The sequence below is a fragment of the Indicator indicator genome, chromosome 1 (genome assembly GCF_027791375.1).
Source record: "Indicator indicator isolate 239-I01 chromosome 1, UM_Iind_1.1, whole genome shotgun sequence".
Taxonomy (NCBI): Eukaryota; Metazoa; Chordata; class Aves; order Piciformes; family Indicatoridae; genus Indicator; species Indicator indicator.
In genome coordinates, this window is record NC_072010.1 from 71,170,603 (window position 1) to 71,189,173 (window position 18,571).

Here is an 18,571-nt window from a genome sequence, read left to right on the forward strand (position 1 = left end):
CTGATGCAGCAAGTGTCTTAATCAAAGCAAAATAAGGAAATGGAGTTACTGGCAATTAACCTTTAAGGCTTACGCTAGAAGTTTATTCATAAGTTTTATTCATGTTGCTTCAACTACCTGGTTAAATAACCATCTCAGCTGCTTTGCAATCTTATTCTGAAAGACAACCACAAGCTGTAGCTCAGTCACAATAACCTGGATTACAAAAGAAGACCATGCATGCCAATAGGTACATCTGAGCATGAACCTGCCTGTTGGACTCATCATGGGGGCTTTGGATATGTGGGTGGTGGTGGTAGGAACCTGCAGCAGGGACTTCCTGGCTCTATCTCCACAAAACAACCTTGCAGACTCTGCTGAAAAGTATATAATTGTTTCTCTAGCCACATCTGCTCCTACAGCACTAAATTTTGCTAGCAGTATCTTCACAATATAAAGCCTCATCTCCTATTAGCTTTTCTTATCTGACCTAGTTGTTATTTTAGTAGCCTCTATTTCTGAAGCACAACACAAAATAAAACTGACCAGCATACAGTTTTCATCATAATATTTGTAAGTGATTCCACCATTATTTTCTCCATCCACTCTTCAGGATGGAGGTAGGCTGGAATTTGCAATAGCACTCAGCACCATCTTAACTCTGTTTACTTTGCTACTGGGTTTGGACTAAAGCTGAGAGCTTGTATTAGCGGAGCCCAAGAGTCTGCTGGTGTGCCATTAAAGTGTAATATTCCACAACAGGTCTCTACAGCATGTACTGATCTGGAGACAAGATCTGCTTCAGCAGGTTAGGGTAAAGAAGTAAAAGCATGTGTAGGTGAGAGTTACTGCAATAGGAGCATGAGAAGAGTCTTAATCAAAATGAACTTCAGATTTTAGGTAGCCTTCCTGACGTTTATTAAACTCTTAGCCACTTTGCTTAGGAACAGCAGATTGTCAAATACCAGGGCAAAACACTTCAGTTTTTAAATGTTTTAATTAATTATGTTGAAATTCTAATGTCTGAAGATGTGCTGTGTGTTAAACCAGAACACCCTGACAGCTTTATGCAGACTGCTTGAAAAGAGTCAAAGCACAAGCTTTGTGTGTCAGAACCAAGGTCCATTGTGCAGCCATAACCTGACTTGTGCACATGGGGTGGACTTCAGTTACACCATCATGACCTATTTACTCTTTTGCCCTCACGCTTAAAGGACCTAAAAGTTACACCACCTGCCAAAGTTACATGGTGTGTATACATGAATACAGTGAAGGAAATTTGTACAAGTATCAGTGTTATGTCATCTCTAGAAAAATATCAGTGGCTTGTAGTGAAAGCCTGAAGAGAAGTTAATCAAGAAATAAAGACATTGTGAGCTGCATAGATCAATACTGATTTGATGTAGCTGTAAAAGTGAAAGCATAAGCTGTTTACATACGATTGTCAGTTCCAAGATAGAGAGAAAAATAACTTTTTCCCCTGAGCTCATATGTCATCGATGAAATAGAAGTACGTAAACCCCATTTTCTTAAAGGCACTGTAGAATTTAGAAATGTATTCCAGATTAGGAAAGCAGTTTGCTCTGCTGTATGGTTATGAAATCATACAATATTTAGTAACAAGACCATGCCCGATATATTTTAGGACAGACTATGAAAAAAAATGCCCTGTAGGTAGTATAGCATGAAAACAAAAGATATATTTAAAAGAAAGACCTTTTCTGCACCTGTTTGGATGTTCAGATGGCTTTTGAATGTGTTAAGGCTTTATTTCTTCCGTTTTCTTTCTCTCCTCTTTTCTTTTTGATGTCACTATGTCTTGCCTTCAGTGAAGCCCAGGGAGAACCTGCACCAGGAATGAGCCATAGAAATGAACCATGTGTAGAGAGATGTCAGACTTGCAAATGGAATAAACTGAAATTTGTGGCAGACACAGGAGAAAAAGGAGATTATTACAAGTAGCTGTATTTGTAATTATTTTTCATCCTGCTGCTTCAGAGGTTACATAGAGCAAGAGCTCAGATGGTACGTATTCCTTTTGTTCTCCTTGACTTCCTGCCCAGCAGCTTGGCATGCAGGTACCCAGCAGCCAGTCTACATGGGCTCAGCTCAGTGTTGGCCTCAGGGCCGCCTCACGCCACAGTGATAAGCATAAGGGAATGGAGAGAGGTGGAGGCTCTGCGAGGGTCATTTGGGGTACACAGAGGAGCAGGATTCCCAAGGAGTTGCCCTTCGGATCATTAGAGTAATGCAGTAGGCACATACAGGAGGAGATTGGTATCCCTGTGCGTTGTATGGATATTCCAGTAATTTAATTGCTTAGGCAATAGCTTGTTCTTTCACTGGATGTTGTTCTTGGACAGTAATAGAATTTTTATCAGTAGTTCTAAGATACTACAGATTGTCAAACCTTGCCTAGAATGCATATTCCTAAACGTATTCAGAACATGCTCATATACACAGAAAGAGATGAGCTGTACTGGTAGTTCATACCTAAGTGCTGTAGACTGGTAGCTGCATAGCAGGTCATTGTTCCTTTAGCTTGCATGCCCCAACCGACCAGTGTGTGTCTTGGGTGCTTTACTGCATTATGTACAATATAATGGGTTGTCTGTAATATGGCTGGGGTGTGTTTGTATCAACTTCATCTTAGGTGGAAAAACAGCTGTGGACATGCAGAGACATGGACCACAGTGCAAGCTAGACAGGCCTCTGAGGAATGGAGATGCTGATGAACCCTGTTGTTCTTCTTCCTTGTTGCTGTTATTTGGGGGTGAACATGGCTCCCACCTAAATAATCTCTCTATATAATGTGAATGTTGTTTAGCCCTAATGCAAAGGGGAAAAGAATAAAGCTCTTTTGTTCCCCAGCTTAGCACTCCTTTCCCCAGGAGATCCTCTGTTGGTTACCATGGATATGCAGACTGGTGGTACAGTCTTCCTGTCCCTTATTTAGTACACCTATTACCAGTGCAGCTTTCCAATATAGCCCAGGCACGGTGCTGGGTCTGGTGCTGTTTTACACATCTCTGTGATGTGTTGTTTTTGGCTGGTTGTTCTGCCTTCTTGAGCACATGTAACATTTCATAACTTGTCACTGAATTTTTATCCTTCCATTCATGGTGACAAACAGATATCTGATTGTCGTTTCTTTGTGAACCACTAACATGAAATACATAAAGCAGCTTGGGAATTTCAGGCTATCTGTTTCTGAGCACCACTCCCTCCAGCACTGGGTGGTGTATGAGATATCAGGTTACACGAAGACCTGGAGCAGGTGAGTCAGTGCAATACAGTTCAGTAACGAAGGAATTTGCACAGCAGAAGAATTTACATCCTAAGTTGCCCTCGACTCTAATTGTGCTTGATTTGGCACTTACTGGGTAATTAGGGAATCTTTTGTTTTGACCTCAGTGGGCATTGGATCAGAGCTGCTGAAATCAAGGACACTGGACAGCTGGGGCAGGTTTATCGGTTTCATACTCTAAAAGTAGGACCAGATCTGTAGTATCAGCATTATCTAAACCTTAAGAGATCTAGATGCTGCAGACCTCACACTTCGCATTTACTTCACCATGTGATATAAGCCCGAGAGCTGGCAGACTATTTGTATGTCAGCTGAGCCACCAAATCCATAAGAGAATCAGAAAAGGACAAGTATGTGCAAATTTAAGTATTGAACTAGGAGTTCTCAAGCTTTTGATCACTTAGGCAGTTTGGATAAATAGTTGGTCCTTTGTGGCTTTCAGATATAAAACCAAGTTTGGTTGTTTTGGTTTTTTTTTTTTAATGAAAGGAATGGCTTTTTCTGTCTTTAAAATACCTTTAAGAGGGAGCAGCAATAATAATGAGAGGATTAGGAAATGTGTTTGTTGAGAATGTTGCTCTGGCTGTGATTTGTCCAGAGCTATGCAAGATCTTCTCAAGTATGAATAGCACAAAGATTTTTATTGCTCTCACTTTTTAATTGTGTTCTCATAGTATTCAAAGGGCTTAGCCAGCACAGAGAGCTACTGTGCTTAGAACTGTGCAAACACTCTCTAAAAAGTTCTGAGTTTAAAGTAACAGAATGAGTAAAACGTGCACATTCAGGCAGCTCAGTAATTCTTTGCTGTTAGGCATTCAGATGGAGTCATGGCAAGACCTTTTGGCACCTTTCCCTTCCTCCCTCTGCAGCCTCTTGTCCTCTTCCTCAGCCCCTTCTGCTGCTTCAGTTTCACAGGCCTCTGTCCTGGCTGCTAGAGCTCTGTGCTGACCAGTGGTCGCTTGCCTTTCCCTCTCCCATTGAGTGTTGTCTAGGCTGGGTATCCTGCCAGGCATGGGCATAGTTATGCCCACGTTCACATTAGTTATTCCATCAGAGATCACATACATTGTCACTGAAAAGCACAAGATGGTACTCAAAGCCCCTGGAAAGCAATTTGGAAAATCTAAGTCAAGTTGTTTTGGTTTTTTTACCACAGAGCATTTTTTTATTTTGGAAGTACACGTGCAATTTTCTTCTATTAGTTGCTGCACAACACGATATCTTCTCTTTGTACAAGGCCACACAACACCAATTCCTGGGGCAGCAAATCCTGCTTCCAGGCAATAGCCACAGCACAGACCGCTTTCCATCACTGAGACAACATGATTCAATTGCCCTCAGTACTTCTCTTTCACTCTGGCTTTGTGCTTTATTCTCTTTTCCAATTTTGCTCCTGAGGTAATGGCTCTCAGAGGTACAAGAAGAAAATTCCTGTTGGTGGAGCAAAGCCTTACTCAGACCTGCCCTGTCTGCCTGCCTTACTATTTTGGATGCCAAGTAGACAGCAAGAATGAATCAACGCTGTGAGATTGCAAAGCAAGTGTATCATCTAGCTGTTTGGATCAGCAGATGGCAAGTGCAGAGGAAAAAAAGTCAATCTAAGAGCCAATCCAGGGAATAGACATTAAATAAAGCCATCTGGCAAACCGTATGAAGGGAAAAGAAAAAGATGAGAGCAAGTTCTGCTTTAAATAGCTGCTCACAACTGAGAGGAAGTTTCTGGGAACTCATGCCATGGAAGAGCAGACTTTGACCCTGTAATGAGTTCTGTGGAGCATCAAAACCTTTGGCAGTGGCAAGAACTTAAGAGAAAGGCTCTGGACTGCAAAGTTGAGAGAGCCTAAGAAACAGCAACATTTCTGCCTCTATGAGATCCTGATGATATTCTGTGTAGAATAGTGAATACAGGACTGCTTGATCCCCCCTGATGAGGCTGAGAAGACCATATATAGGAATCTAGATTGTAGTAAAGGACTAAGAGAAAAAAGCAGAAAGTAAGCGAAGAGGGTGATCTAATATATCCCAAATTCTGAAAGGCATTCCTAAATCTGTTTTTGTGCCAGTGCCATGGGGGTTTGTTACTTTTCCCTGCTACTTTTATTCCCAGAGAGAAGAGACATATGTGGTTTTGCACTCAGACTTTTAAGCAAAGTTTCAAAAGAGAAGCACAATTCATTGAAAAGGGAAATGGTATCTTACATAAGTGCTCAGCTTTTCTTTTGGCAACTTGCTCTCAGGGAATGTGATTTCAGAGCCCAGAAGTCTAGCAGATGTTATTACTATTTATGTTTTACAGGTCAGTGCTTTAGGGTTTTATTCACTGAGAAATGCACACAGCTACTAGGCTGTCCATTACGTTATAAGTTGATTCTCTATCTTATTCTTAACATGTGATCTGTTTTTCTGGTAAAATGGGGGGGTACTGTGGCATTTTCTGAAAATTTGACAGTTTTGTTGGCAGACTGTGTTATCCTCTTATTCCCACAAAGAGCAACAGTGGTTCATTATACAATGAATCTTGGTCCTGGTGTCCAGGCCTGTGGCATTTACTTAGCTGCAATAAAATGAAAAGGAAAAAAAAAAGGTATTTTTTAATACTTTTGTTCATAACGAGGTTCACGTCAGTGATGGTGTAGTAGCTATATTTTGTGTGTTAACTGTCAGTTTCAGACACTTATGTGGAAAATGGTTGACAGCTCCCACTGAACCAAATTCTCAAGTATCTATTTCTTTTTTGTTTCATCTGTGTTGTTACTGATTAGTTACTGTATCTGAGAAAGTTGTCTTTAGTTTTCCTCAGCATCTAATAGCCAGACTAACAAAAAGGCAGTATTTCTGTCCCTCTGCTCAGATGAATAATTCATTGTCCTGCACTTTGTGTAAAGTAAATTTGAAATGTTTCTTTTGTAAAGATTGTTTACAGGAGAGTGGTGGACACAGACATAAGTTTGCTGCCTTCAGGCACGTCATTTTCTTTTTACTGAGAAACAAGTAACGTTTTGTTTCTGTTAAATTTTGGTTAGAGAATTTGCTATATCTAGTGTTAGAGATAGTATCCTTTAATTGGGGAAGTCAGAGTTTGGCAGGTTTTCAGTGCTGTTCTGCTGCTGTTCTCCTCAGCTCGGATGAACAATGGGCTGGAGGGATGCTGGCAGTGTTGCTTGGTTACAATTCATCAGCATGAATCAATGCCTCACACGGCTTCTTCTGCGTCTGAACAACTGGGACACTTCTCGGTACTGTATTACTGATGTATGTGGAGATGTGACCAGATTACGTACTATCTCAATTACTGTAAAACTATACCCTTGTAGAGAGATTTGGACAGCAGTGTTTCACTTGCAGTGTTTCAAGTCAGGCAATTTTGAACTGTCTGTTTTACATGGCCATAAAAGTACATAGCTGAGTAAAGCAAATTTTTAACAATGAATTTTGTGTTTGAGGAGTTTGTTACTTTAGCATCCTGTGCAGTCATCAGGAAGATTAAATCCTTCATTAAGTGTCTTCCCCTAGAATAGACATGTGACTTGCTGAAAGCTGCCCACAGGCAAAGTGAAGCATGTAAGAGGAATTGCTGCCTACCTCATACTCAGTGCATTTGCCCATATTTTAAGCTGACATAAAATGAAGCTGGTGGAGTTTTGCCAGTTTAGACAATAGGAAGAAGGGACAGGTTATTTTTAACACTATGGTATGGCTTTTCTGTACCCCACCCAGATTTGTTTTACTGCTCTCCTGTTCTTGCTCTTCAAAAATCATCAGAGGAAATGCTTAGAGGGAGGAAAGGTGCCCAGTTTGGGCTTTCCCTTGAATCAGCATTTACAGCAGCATTGTTCCCATCTGTGTCCATTTGCTCACTCTTATATAAAACTGATTGGTTGTTTTGTCGTTCTCACTGTTTTCTTGTCTGTTAGCACTCTGCCCATGAACCACTCACGCTCCCTCTTCTGCTGGGTAGAAGTTTAAAACTTTTCATGAGTTCTAACACTTCCCATTTTAGTTGTGCTTGAAAACAACCAAAAAATCAGTGACTGTTGACAATTGCCAACTTTGTCAAGACTGTCAATGACAAATCACTGACTGAGCTATTTCCTTATCTGTGGCCAGGAGATTTTGGCACCCAGCTGAAACATTGTCTTCATCATTGAGTATCTCCCATGGCTCTCTACTCACATGACTGTCCTGCTAAATGTCCTTCAGTATGTCTAGAGAAAAAATCCAGAAGTATTTTTTTCATCTTCTTCTTCTCCTTTCACATCTGAATTTTTTGTCCCTGAAAGGCTTTCCCTTTCCCTCTTTTAGGCTCAGCAATTCTCCATTTCTTCTCAAATCTTCCATACTTGTTTCTTTAAATTTCTATTTGCCTCTATTACGAGCTTCGTATTTGCTACACCATTTATTTTGTCAATCTTCCTTAATTTTCTCTAATTTCACTGTTATTTAGTGTCAGCTTGTAGCACTGCTGGACATAAAGGCCATTTAGAAAAATACATAAGAAAAGAAGCACTGAAGTGACATCCTCTCCACTTAGTTTGCAGAAGAAGAATCTATAATAAAAAAAAGAGGTCTAGCACTATCTGAAATACAGACATTTCTGTAAGTAAGTTCTCTGTATCATTTTCCCTTCTGGTGATGACATCTTTAAGATGGCCTTTCATAAAGAAAATAGTTTCAGAATATCTGCGCTACTTACCATACAGCCATACTGCACAGAGCTACGATTTCTGACTTGCACTCAGTATTCTGTCATGTGATCAGCTTTTCTTTAGCAGCAGATGAGTATCTATTTAACATCTTAAATCTGTGGTTTGTTTCTTCCAAGTGTCACTTGATTACCTAAAAAGACATTTTGTGTCTCTCTTTAATACCTGCATTTATTCAGCTTTGCTGCTCCCCAGGTCATGATGTCCGTAAACTATTTAGTCTGGAAACTGAAGTGCTTTTGGGATAGAACCTAACTAACGTTGAACTCTTTGTATTTCTGCAAACAGGTGAGAGAAGGCAACTGAACAGAACTACTGTAATTTTCCTATCAACATGATGGGCTTTGGCTCTTGTTCAAAAAGGTGCTTTGTGGCAGTTCAGGCTGGGTGCCTCCTGTTACTGCCACGTAAGTTACACCTCAGGTGTCCCCAGTGTCCCACCCAGTAGGTGGACGGAGGGAACAGCGTATTCCTACCCATAAATCCTGTGCCCTATCAATCCATCTGCAAAGTCATTCTCTTCCTCTTTCTTCCCTCTCTGCTCCTGAGGGAGATGCTTTCCTATCGGGTAACGGTGAGGAAGTATCTCAAGTCCTCTTAGGGCTGTCTAGGCCTAATGCCAGGAGGAAAAGGGGTGAAGGGGGCAGTCTCAGACCTGGCCAGCCTGAGACCTGCCTAGCAGCAGGGGGGGGGGAAGAAAGAGCCCTGGGGGTTTTGAGTACGCCCTCAGGTGGGGAGAAGGGAAGTGCTGGGAGGCCTTTGGGTGTGGTCTAAGGGACTCTGTATGCTTTGGGATATCTTTGTCACTATGCTTTGTAGTTTTCTGTTAAACGCTAATTGCTTTTCCATTTAAACCTTCCGTCACTCTCCAATCCATTAGGATGAGGGTCGTTCTTTTGTGCCTTCGGGGCAATAGAGGATCTGTCCGGCTCCAAACCAGGACAATATTATGGTACTTGAAGCACCGTAATACTCGTCTGCTTTGGGGCAGTTGTAATTGTTGCAGGGAGAGATTGATTCCCTGGGTAAATACAGGCATTTAAGGAGTAGGCAGGATTTCAAGCGTAGCTAAGAGACTGTTTCTGGATGCCGATCCTGCGCTGAACACAGCTGTATTGGACCACTGGACCTGCTGTACATTATAACAAAAGGAGAGGCTTTCCAGGGGTACACTACACACACCAGGAGTAAGCATTAGGTGTGCCATTGCACAGCTGGGATGGTCTGGCATTACTGCAGAGACACTTGTTTATGTTGCCCTACATTAAAACACTGCTTTGTTTATAACAAAAGGCTGTTGTGCACTAATTCCCTCTTAAGGACATAGCAGGACTTCTCTAGACTTGACAGGCCAGTCCTCCTGTATCTGGCCTGTGTGGTGGCTAGTTGATCCGTATACCGCCCGCAAATCTCTCACGCAGAGAGTGTGCCCTACAGAGATGGTACTGGAGCTACTGGCCTGGCAGGGCTATGAGTCCTCTCAGGTACTCCTGTCTGGGACTGGCAGCATTTGCTTGAGCAAGGAGGGAGATGCTTACATGTGAAAACATGTCCAGATGTGATGGGGAAATGTCCAGCCAGAATGAAAGGACTTGTTTCTGCACTGACGCCCCTTGTCCTGCGGCACTTCACTGGCCCCTCCAACCCACAAGAGCCATGATGCATGCAGCATTACATTCTTGCCATGTTTGCCAAGGGGATGGCTGTTCCTTGGAGTCAGTAGAAAGCAAACAGGCATTTTTTTCAGATAATCAGGTCTGTGAGAGACTTTTGCATTGTGCTGTATTTGAGGAGTTATTATTTCCTTGCACTATACAGGCTAGCTAGGGTCAGGCGTACCACATCCAAGGGACTCAGAGGTACTTCAGTTGTTCAGGTCTAGTTCAGCCTCTTTTCATCTTTTAGAAAATGCATGCTGGAGAGGTTGAAATCTAAACAGAGTCATTAATCCAATGGCATGGCAGTAACTTGAAATATTTAAAAGGTCAGAAAATGTAGAATTCTTTTCTCATCCTTAACTTTCCTGATTTGCTTTCTCTTTGATTTTGTATTACAAGTTTGGTTTTAGATTATGCACCTGGGGTAACTTTAATTTTCTTGATTTTGATATGTTTAATATTCTGTTATTGTATTTGTTAATGCTGAGATTGTACATGTGATGGGTGGTTTCTTCTGCTTTATCTAATGACCAAATTTAAAATACAAAGATCTTGTTGAGATTAAAAGCTTTCAAGTTTAATTGACATGGAGAACACAAAATTCTCCCTCCATTTTTGCCTGTGCACTTTCTGTTTTCACAAGAGATGCTTTGTTGTTGTATAAGCAGCTCATCTGTTCTGTCTTGGGTGGTGCTATGCAGTGGCCTTTGCAAAGCCAGGAGTAACTTTTCAGCATGTCCCTGCCTTCCGAAGAAGGACCCAGCTAAGCTTCCTGAGCAACATCAGCCTCTGCTAAGAATTCAGGTCAGAATCTCCCTGCTTGTTTCCTAGCAACTGGGGGATACTGGTGTTTTCTCCTCTGACCGATTCTTTTGACTGCATTAGATATAGGGATCACTTGTGAAGGGATCGAGGCAGTGCTAATAACTCAACGCTTCAGGAAGGCAAAACGTACTGGGTAACTGATGAGATGTAGGGTGCACTATCCAAGTCAAATTGAATTGAGGCTTTCAGAATCCTCTGTGCGAACTTGGAAGTGCCTCTGCTCTTTTTGCTACTGCTTAAATGTCTGGCGAGGTGACAGATCCCTTTTGAAACACCAGTAGCGTTTTGTGTTACATTGAATCTGGCAAACAGGAGCATACGCAGGTAAGCAGCTGAAGGAAGTTTGTGTCTGAGGTGCTTTAAAGGTTGTTTTCCTAGGGGTGTGATGTGTTTCTTGGTTACACAGATGCACAACATTCAGTTGTGGGAGTATTGACCTGCCTTTGTACTTTATTAAAGTTTCATTGGATGGTAAGTAAAAAAGTTAAGTGGAAAGATGAACTGCCTTCCCTAGTTCCTTGTGGTGTCTGTTTATAAAGTGTTGAAAACAACCTTTAAACCTCTCTAGTTAATTTACTGTAGAATTGGCTAATGAAAAATCTTTAAGTGATCAAGAGTTACTGGTTGCCACGCTCTTGCTGCAACTGGCTCCTTGGAGCACATTTACAAAATGGAAAGCAGGAAGTCCCTTTAACTGCGTATTGTTTGCAGAGGTCAGCAATCATTGCCTGTGGTTGGTAACACAATGCAGTTTGTTCCTGCTTTTTGTTTTCCTTTGATAGATTGTGAGTAGAAACCCTTTGACAAATGTAAAAATTAAAGCAATGTGCCATTCTAAAAAAATGTAGAGGAAAAAACCACTGTCTTCCTTGTGCTGTTGCCTCCCCTCTCTACTCACAGATGGCAGAGAGGGTGGGAGTTAAACCTGAGTATATTTGTATCTAGTGCTGGTACTGGGCTGGCATGAGTTTTCTGAAGGACCACTTTTCACAGCAAATACAGTTTTCATGTTTTGAAAAATGTGATAGCGAGTGTCTCCAGATGCATACAAGATATTTAACTTGCCTTTTTCAGAAATCTATAAACAGTACATTCCAGCTCTTCTGCAATATGACTTGGTACAGCTCCAATTAACATCCAGCAGAGGCCTGCCAAGTGACATCAGCCAAAGATCTGGCTGCACATCTCTAGGACAGGTACACTATAAGTATGTTTGCAGGGTTCTTTGCACAGTAGGCTGTAGTGGTAGATTCTGAATAGGACATAAAAGACCAGTTTCTTTTTAAGATGTATATTTTAATTATCTCTGATATGAAGCCATTTGAGTGCTGACTTTGAGGCATTCAAAACCTGATTTCTTCAGAGAGATGAAGTGCAGTTTCAATTGATATTTTCTACACTTAGTATTCAGAAAGACAATTCTCAGAGTCTCGTGTTGCATACCTGATAAAGTGTCTGCTTTTCAAAGGGTGCATGCCCAGTTTGGTATGCCAAGCTTTTTGTCTCTATCATGCATTTGCGAGAGTTCATACCTCCATTCCTGGGATCACAGTGTGTGTGTCCACTTAAAATCTATACCAGAGCAGGATCTTCATGCAAATCAGGATGTTCTTTATTACCAAAGACTCTCCCAAGTGTGTCACTTCATGCTACTGTGTATTTAGGTGATGTAGGACAGAGAAGAAATACCTGTCTGAGAAGGTGCTTCACATTTCATTTAATCGTTCCAGTCTCAAGGTCAACAACTTTCAGGAGGCAGTTAACAGCAGAAACTTTTTGATCTAGCTGTTTTAGTAAAGCAGCACTCTCGGAGGATACCATGGGATCCAAGGATTAAATTGTCCAGGACTCCCTGATCTTTCCTCTGTTCACAAGGCCTTACAGTGTGCTCTTAGTAACGCTCTTCTATAGAGCTGGGAGCTCTGCTAGACACCTCATTCCCTGCCCATTGCCATGACTCACAAATATTTTCTAAGTGTCTGAAAAAATGCTAAAATGAAGGAGGTCCCTAAGCAAGAAGGTCAGATTTTCCTCAGACTTGAGCTAGTACATTTGCCAACTGCATGTAAAAGACTAAATATTTTCCTCTCACACCTACAGCAGGGGCGCTCTGCAGGTGCACAGACGGCTGGGCTCTTGCAGGTCCAGCCAAGGGAGCGCACACCAGTGCTTTAGGGTTTGAAAAGAAGCTGGAATGGGTCCTGTAATCTGATATTGGCGCCTAGCATCAGCTGTCTGGGTGGCTGGATGTAGAAAAGAGCCGAGTCTAGGGAGATTATTGGAACACAGGCCTTACACAGAATGGAGTGTCTTGATAGTAATGTGCTCAAACACGTCCTTGGACTCCACAATAGAGCGTGGGCTAGTAGTGGAAGGTGAATGCTTTCCTGTCTGACAATCTGTGCAAGTCCAACTAGGAGCTGAGGAGCTTAAATCCAAGAGTCACTTTTGTGTCATCTAGCTATAGAGGCCACTTGGGATTCAGTGTCCAGTTCTGGGCAGCTGGCTGCCAGAATAGGTGAGCTCAGAGTGGGATGAGTGGAGAATAGGGTTAATAAGATGGCCAGGAGAATGGAGAGCTTATATCTGAGAAGAAATGAAGGTAATGGAGAAGAGGAGGCTCAGGGGTGACCTCATTGCTGTCTACAACTGCCTGAAGGGAGGTTGCAGCCAGGAGGGGATTGGTCTCTTCTCCCAGGCAACCAGCACCAGAACAAGAGGACACAGTCTCAAGCTGCGCCAGGGGAGGTTTAGGCTGGAGGTGAGGAGAAAGTTCTTCACAGAGAGAGTGGTTGGCCATTGGAATGTGCTGCCCAGGGAGGTGGTGGAGTCACCATCCCTGGAGGTGTTCAAGAGGGGATTGGACGTGGCACTTGGTGCCATGGTTTAGATAGGCATGAGGTGTAGGGTGACAGGTTGGACTCGATGATCCTTGAGGTCTCTTCCAGCCTTCTTGATTCTATGATTCTATGATTATATGATTCTATGATAATGTGGCTTGTTTGACTTTGCAGATAAAGGTGGGAAGGGGAGATGGATGTCTCCTCTAAATACCTATTACAGGAGAGAGAAGCTGTCTCAATGAAAGTATTGCATTGACATAAAAAAAAAAAAAAAAAGCCTGAGATATAGACTGACCATTTAGTCTGGGAATTTCTAACCATCAGAGTTAAAGTTCCAGAATAGTTTCAGACAGGGGCGTGGGGAAAATTGAACTCTTTTCAAAATAATACTTTTCAAAATCAGCCTGTGAAAGCATTATATGGAGTTTGTGCCAGCAGCAACAGGGGAATGAATCTTCAAGAAGTCCCCTCTGGTAGTATGTTCCAAAGTTCTATCCTGGTACACCTATGTGAAACTCAGAGATTTTTAAATGTACCAAAACATGCCGTTTCTCCAGAGATTTTATCATATGAGAGAACTGAAAATGTCCAGGCAGTGCATGGTGCCCCTGCACTGGAAAGGGACTGATTTGTGGGATGCATGTGATAGTGACAGGTCTTGAGAAAACACAGAGCTGAAGAGCTGTTTGTGAGCAAAATGATGATGTTTGTTGGCCCACTGACTTTGGGCCTGAAGCCAAGAAGTGCTGGGGACCCTTCAAAGGTGCCACAAGACTGGTCAGTTTGGACATGAGTTTTGATTTGTTGCTGTAGCTAGCTCTGTACACACAGATATTTTGCCTGCCTCCCTGGGAAAGCAAGCAAAACAAAAGAGTTTGAGGTGGGGAGTTTCTCCCCAGAAGTGGTAAGATGGCCCTGAATGTCTGTGCCATGCCTGGGAGACAGGTTGCTCCTGAATTAAACTACTTCAGTGGTTTTACTCTGCACCATTGGACTTGGTTGGAATCATGGCAGACTCACAGGAGGTGGGAGGAAAGCCCTCACAAGCAGCTTTTGCTTGCTCAGCTTTGCTTCATGAGCTTTGATTTGGAAGGCTGCTCTGCCACCCTCTCTCCCAGTAGTGTCCCTTTTGCTCCCATGTATATGTTGCCTGCCTCTCTCCTCTGCTCCTACGTGTGGAAGAGCATACTCTTAAGTCGGATTTTCCCTGCATCTGAATGCCAATGCCATTTAATTTGTGAATGCTGTGGTGTATTTTGTTGTGCTTATTTAAATCAGGCAGAGCTCAAGTGTTGTACAGTCATGTGTAAAGGTGATCTCAGATGAGAGCTCTTTATGTCCTGCTGGATTTCTGCATCCCACTTGCGCTGTATCTGACAAATTGCAGGCAGGAAATTTTTGAATTAATGACAAATATTTTCCAACAGTAGTTAGTTAAGTGCCTGCACATGTTAAATTAACCATAATAATCTTGTCATAGTTATAAATCAATAACCTGCATCTCATCAGGATTTTGAGTATTGAAGTAACACATTCGTAGTGTATTTAAAGAAGGGAGCCTAAGGATAAATGGGACAAGTCTCCAAATAGGTCTTTTCCTTTCTGCCCCTTTTAAACATCATTGTCAGGTTCCTGTGTGGATTTTGGGGCTTACTTGGCACAGGGCGAAGTGGGTAGGATGATGGAGATGGGAATGCAAAGCACAGAACTATGAGCTACTAGGTAACCCTGGCTTCGCTTTGTTCCCCACAGCGAGGCATCTCCTCAGAGTAAGATGATTTAATATCTGCATTGCTTAGAGGGCGATGCAGCCAGGGACACATGTGCACATGAGAGCTTTCTGCCAAAGAGATTTCAAAAAGGTGAGGGATTTCACAAGGAAAAGTGCTCCTCAGGTCAGAGTAGGAGAGGGAGAATTTCTGCCCCAGTGGTAGAAATGAGATGAGACTAAGGGGAAGTGGTGATGTGGGAAAAGGGCATTTATCACAATGTATTCCCCATGAGCCATCCATGGGACCTTTTTCGAGGGACATCCAGGGAGCAGAATCTAGTTTGCTTTGCCTCCATCCTTCCACTACACCACAGAGTGCCATGGGGACCTGGGCCCTGGACCAGGACATGACAGACTCACCCTGATCCTTGCTCTGAGAGATGCTTCTTGAAGGACGTTGGGAAAAGCATTTAATCTCTCCATACTTTTGTACTTTTACATAAAATGCAGGTGCCAACAATTCTTTTCCCCATTGGGGAGAGCCTTTGTACATGTATAGACTCTTACAGCATAAATTCATTGTGATAGGCTTTGTAGTGGTATGAATGGAAACAGCTGTACCTTTGTAGTACAGTTTCTTAAAAATAATGATCTCAAGAAAGTCCCATGTGACTTGAGGTCAGGGAGAACTGCAAGAGCTGGCATCTGCCTCTCCCTCTCACTTTTCTCCATCTTCAAGTAAAGTGGCAGAACCACAACAATGTCAACATTGCTCTCAAAACAGGTCACTGTATTATGCATCCTCCTCCATGTGTTCTCTGCAGAACTTCACTTCTCAGTCTCTCCCTTCTCCTTCTGACTCTGTCATACCATAACAGTCAGCCTAGAAAGCTCATTAAGGCTATGATTTGTGCTATGGGTGTCCTGGCTGCTCAGATAGCTAGCAAGTGAACAAGCAACTGCTTTCTTCTGCTGTCACCTTTCCTGCAGCAGGGACTCTGCACAATCAGCAGTTTTTACAAAACTGGTAGAGCTTCATAGCTGGTGGGGAAATGGAAAAATGGAGCAGTATAGACTGTACAGGCACATAAATGTTTTGGGGTTTTTTTGGTTAGGAAATTAAATGTAAGGAGTGGCAGCATCGTACAGTGATGTTTGTTACCTGTCCTGCACTGTCTAAAAAATGCTCTCAGGGTTGGATCCATCTATTTTGCACAATTGGAAGGGCTCTGGTGGCTGTCAGCGTATTCTTCTGCTGCTCTGGATGCATAAGAGCAGGAGCTCTCCCAGTGACTGTGCCCCTTACTGTAATAAACACTGTCAGGGAAGGTTTGACCTCTTGAGTGCTGTCCTTTCTTTTACTTTCTCCATTTCCCTTTCCTCATTTTGTTCTGCACAGGGCGTTTTTGCATATAACCTCAGTATACGAGCATACATGCTCACTGTTACCTGTCCTGGAGAAACTGGCACATCCAGATAACTTTCTACTTCTCAGTCCAAGGGAATGAGTGGGATTGTGCAGGTGGTGTGGGGTGTGCTAGAGACTTAGCTCTGGACTTGTGAAAAAGCAGAAGTAAAAATGATTAAGCAGTATTCAGGCTATTGACTTCCAAAAGTCTGAAGTGCCAGCTGGAGGTGAAACGTGCAGAGGGACTCACCAGAAGTTATTTTCACTGAGGGTATTATTGCAGGGGAGGAGTAAAGGAGGGAAAGGAGAATCTGAGTAAGTGGCAGTTATTTCCATTTGCTCATATCCTTGTTTTGGAGCACAGTGTGGTTTGGAGCAAAGATCTGCAAGTACAGGAGGAGAGAAGAGCTACAGGAAAACATTGCCTCTCTTTCAAACACCAAATAACAAATTTATCCCTAATGGATAGTAGGAATGTAAAGTCTGGAAATGCATGTCGTGAGGGAGTAAATAACGAAAAATGAAGGCTCTTACATTTATGAAATCATGATTGTGGAAATTATAGATTGTGGAAAAGGTTTGGAGCAAAGATGAAAGGACTCAGCAATGTTGTGTATTGTGGTGTGCTCAGAAAGCAACCTTCCAGCCTGTTCACGTAAGAACTAATTTGGGTTAGGAGGACTGTCTGGCTTAACTGGACTTGCCCCTGAAACCTTTGCTGTAGCTGTGTTGCCATGACCTTGCATTAAAAATCTTGTGCTCTTTTCTTTCTGGAAGTGATCTGATTGTTACTTGGGTGGAGGAAAGAGAAAGGAGCCCATGGCTCATCTCTCTTCCGTGTGGGCTTGAGAAAATGATTATCAGTTGAAAGCTGAGAGGGACTGAATTAGAAAGGGTCAAAAGAGGCTAAATTAGGACCTTCCCAGTTAAAGCCTGCCACATGTACTACTTCTGAGTGAGCCTCATACAACAGGAACGCAAGAGGCCATTCAGCTTTGCATTTGACCTGTGGGGTTTAATGCAACAGGAATGTGGAATGTGTTTACAAGGTAGCAGTTGTTGCTGAAGTATGTGAGCACTGTTCCCTGGGGAGATTTCAGAGGACTGAGATTGTGCTGACAGTGGCTGTACCTCTTGGATGATCTGTGTGGATGTTGGGGGAGAAACCGTTCTCTGAGTCTGCAGTCAGAACCCTGCAAGGGGAATGCAGAGGAAGATGCTCCCCTTCCCTACTGCCTCCCGCTGCCCTCCCATGGCTCCAGTTGGATCTCACTCGATCCTCACTGCTCCTTCGTGCTAGGATGACCCAAGAGGGTGAACTGGTCCTTGGGCTGGAGACATGGCTTCTTGTTATCCCTGCATCCGAGGTGACTCCAGGTTAGCGCATGACTGCAGCCGGTTCAGCAGAGCTGTGTGGGCTGAAACAAGGTGAAGTTGAGGGAATGGTGAGGACTGAGGGCCCCTGATGGCACATTATATGAGCAGCTCCTGGAAATCAACTGCTTATGTTCTGGCTAGTCTCAGCTGGTAGGCTGGTGTATCTCTGCTTGAAAGGGCCTGGCCTTCACTTAAGAATATTTAATTCACTCTCTTTGCATTCCCTACTTTTTTTTCTTTTTTCTCCATCTATGTTAAATATCCAGTATTAAAATTATTTTGCATAGGTTTCATAGATGATCACAATGATAGTTTCATCCTTCCAGTATAGAAATGCCCAAGGAACCCAGTAAAGCCCAGCCTAGTCTCTTTATTTCATGCACTTTCCTCATTACTTGTGTTTGGTGAGACTGGACTGTATTTTTCATCACACTAATGACAAAATATTTGGAAGCCTGGGACATAGCTATATTCTGTGTTCAAATGAAGCTGACATTTGAAAAAATTTGTCATTAACTTTTAAAGAAACTTAATAAAACTGTTGAAATGACAGTGTTGAGTACACCACACATGATGGAGCTGAGAATAAATACTCTGTGCAGTATCGATGGACTCAGAAAGTATGAAACTTGGGCCACATTTAGCTCTGATGTTAGCATTTGTCTTCATTGTCAGGTAAACTCAGCCCACTGAGTTTTCTTCAGAGTAGCAGATAAAGCTAAATAAGGATCTCATTCTGGCTAGTGCTAAACACAGTGTA